This window comes from Pararge aegeria, chromosome Z (genome assembly GCF_905163445.1).
Source record: "Pararge aegeria chromosome Z, ilParAegt1.1, whole genome shotgun sequence".
Classification (NCBI taxonomy): Eukaryota; Metazoa; Arthropoda; class Insecta; order Lepidoptera; family Nymphalidae; genus Pararge; species Pararge aegeria.
In genome coordinates, this window is record NC_053208.1 from 3,474,112 (window position 1) to 3,477,702 (window position 3,591).

General features: G+C 31.9%; 1 protein-coding gene across 2 annotated transcripts in view; it reads right to left on the reverse strand.

Annotated features, from left to right (window-relative positions):
* LOC120635961 (WD repeat-containing protein 47) overlaps positions 1-1,308 on the reverse strand; it is a 72,193-nt gene extending 70,885 nt beyond the window's left edge. Inside the window, exon 1 of one of the 2 annotated variants that reach the window (XM_039907171.1) lies at positions 1,134-1,308. The gene's annotated coding sequence lies outside the window, so the exon portion shown is untranslated. Of the gene's footprint in view, positions 1-910; positions 993-1,133 lie in introns of those variants that run through there. The other variant, XM_039907172.1, reaches the window with a different exon arrangement.
* Positions 1,309-3,591: the final 2,283 nt, after the last annotated feature.

Here is a 3,591-nt window from a genome sequence, read left to right on the forward strand (position 1 = left end):
TAAAATGAGTGATATTTAATTGCTTAAAACATTTCATAATCCCCAAAAATTTAAAACTGAATGCAGAAGATCAATACAGTTTGAACAACAGGGCTGTTGCTGCTATAGGGCAACATAAGGGAATTTAAAAAGCTTTGACCGTAACATCAAGCTATGCCCTATTCTTCACTAGTTAGTTGGCATCCAATGTTATTTAATTACTTGGTTTCATTTAATAGTTAGTAAAATGGAGATACAAAATCAGAGAAGAATCTTGACTGTGCAAAAAACTGTGAATCAAACTGCTCAAAGTGAGTTTGGTGTACTATCCAGCATAGCAGCTGCAGCTTTATGTTTTGAGTTTATGTATAGTAACAATAATCATCACTTCACTCAATTTAACAATACTTATAGATCCTAAAACATTATAGGACTTAACTAATATAAAGTATTAGGGTAGTCCGTTAAAAAATTTAAACATGGCGAAATGTCTGGTTTATAAAATTTATTTTTGTATAATTTTAAACATCACTTAACATCACTAAATGTAATAAGCTTACATAATAGTAGGTTTTAGAATAAGAAGCAAGTTGCATTAATTAGTATTTAAAACATGACAATGATGAAGAAGGTGTTCATAGATTTAACATGCACCTTTAATTTTTTGTCCTTATCAACTTTGGAGTTTTATACAATTGTAGAGGATAAATATACAGAATTACCTAGTTATTTTATTAAAATGCATGCTTAGATCATTACTTTCACCTATTTCAAGATAATTTATGTTCTGAGCGAAAGCCTGTGGTTGCATACTTAAGGAAATTAGTGGTGCATCTCTGACAGATCACACATGCCGCTAAGAGAAAATGAATCTAGAAACCTAGTTACGATTTCAATTATCTAATGACCAGTAGTAACAGAAATTACGAACCTTTCGTGATTTCTCACCAAAAGTTGCCGCCTACACGAAATTCCGAGCTCCGTAAAAGCCTACAGCACTGGAAGAATTATTTTTAGCGTAATTTAACCGAAAACGACTGAAAACCATGGGTGTTCAATAAGAAAAAAACAAATCTACCCGCAAATGAAACATAAATCAACGTATTTTTTAACGAATTGGCTTAAATTAAAATTAATAAAACAAATTCACTCACCTTTAGTTTTAACGCGTAAAAATCTTTCTTGGAAACTGTTTGCAATTAAATTTTGAACGGACCAAAATAGTCCTGAAAAATGCACATATTCATACGTTGAACAAGTTTGGGAGAGAGCTGAGAAATGATTAGAGAGAATTCAGCAATCAGAATTGAACATCTCGTCACAGACCAATTCTCGTGTAGATACTCAGCGTATGTAACTAGTTTTAGTCACAGCATATTCACCGGTTGTTAAGTTCTCAACTCATGAGGTTACTTTAATCGACTATAACTACAATCGATTATTTTTATAATCTGCTGAAATAGCTCACAGATATTTTGTTAAAATAATTAACTAATCTACTCAAATAAATAAGACACACACTTCCATGTGTGATTTCTTGTGAATTTCCAATTACCTGATCTCTCTAATGGGTTCAAGTTATTTAATCACACAGCCTTGTTCAAAACGTTTCATGAAATTGTTATCAATGTCTGTGGGAAAATTTCACCAACTTTAATGAGTTGACAAATGGTGTGATGAAATTTTATCAAACTGTTTGATCACTGACGTAATAAAAATTTATTTATTTATTTATTTATACTCTTTATTTGTACACCACTCAAACAAAGAAACAAGACAAAAAAAGAACAAACACATGAAGAATGAAGCAAGATACAAAAGGCGGCCTTATCGCTAAGTAGCGATCTCTGCCAGGCAACCTTAGGATTAGGAAAACTAAAAAGAAAACAAATAGGTGGGGTACACTATTTAGTACATACATACAAATATCTACATACTAATACATAAACCAGACTACACAAATAAAAAAAAATAAAAAATACTATTGATAAATATAAAAAAATAAAAAATTGACGTCGGATCTCATACAAAATTTACGAAAAAAAGGGTCCCAAGTTAACTTATATAGAAATAGGTTATAGAAACTTAAACAGATTAAAAAAATTCAATTTGAATCATATATCATTATAGCATTTCGAATAATTTTTCTTGGAATAATCTATCACCTTATGCAGCTTCTACTGGGAGGAGTTCTATAAAATCACCTTTCGAGCATTTCGAGCGAGCAGTCAAAATAAAAATAGCAGTAATGAAGTAGCTATTATTTTTTTGCCTATGTAAATAAATATATATTAATCTCCAATCTTGTACAATTTAATGTACTAAATTTATGAACAAGTCACCAAATAAATGCACATAAATCTGTTTTATGAGATGCCTTTAGGAATTTCCCGGGGGAAGAACAAAATATATCGTGGTTTGGTTTTATCTATGGAAGGTAGAGGTAAGGAGAGTCATCTGTGTATATGAAAAAGTGTCGTCAAAATGTATTAAATTAGGATGGCGCCACATTTGCATCAGGGTAACTCTTAAAAGAAGAGCCAAATATAAATACCGTACTATTTACTGTTTACGAAATAAAATCACTCTAAACGCACGTTTGGTTATAATAAATCTGTAAGGTTATATTTACCACAATATTTTGTACAACGTAAGTTGTTGAAATTCTCAATAATTAACTACTTTAGTCGATAATGACATTAACTGTGCATCCACCAGCGCCATTGTGGAGGATTTTTGAACTGCTATTTAGCGCATACACTGGACACTTTTTCAACTTTTCTCCCATATAAGATGACTCTCCTTACGTCTACCCTCCATAATTTCTAATAGAAATTGTGTATGCGCTAAATAGCAGTTCAAAAATCCTCCACAATGGCGCTGGTGGATGCACAGTTAATGTCATTATCGACTAAAGTAGTTAATTATTGAGAATTTCAACAACTTACGTTGTACAAAATATTGTGGTAAATATAACCTTACAGATTTATTATAACCAAACGTGCGTTTAGAGTGATTTTATTTCGTAAACAGTAAATAGTACGGTATTTATATTTGGCGCTTCTTTTAAGAGTTACCCTGATGCAAATGTGGCGCCATCCTAATTTAATACATTTTGACGACACTTTTTCATATACACAGATGACTCTCCTTACCTCTACCCTCCATAATAGAAATAAAAGAATCTGCTTGAAATATCAAAATTACAGCTTTTTACTGAATGCTTATGAAAGTATCATAAACAGTACTTATAAAAAAAAAGTAATTTATCATTTATCATTTGTAATCAATTTTGTCTGTCTGTCTGCTTGTTCCAACTACCCTCCAAAACAGCTGGACTAATTTTGGCAGGACTTCATGAGCAAAAAGCTGATGCCATACTGTATGCCCTATGCATTCTGATTTTTTCTAAACTAATACAAACGACGGACGAAGTTGCCTGTGTTTGCAAAGGGTTTTAGAGAATAAGTGGCGCAAGAAACTCCAGAGCAATTTATTTTATTTTACTTTGCTCCAAATCATTCGAACGCTCATAGAAATCCCGCCGAATATAGTGTATGTTTAATAATGAATCTGTGAAAAGACAGATTGTCAGACGTCAGGTCAGTTGCG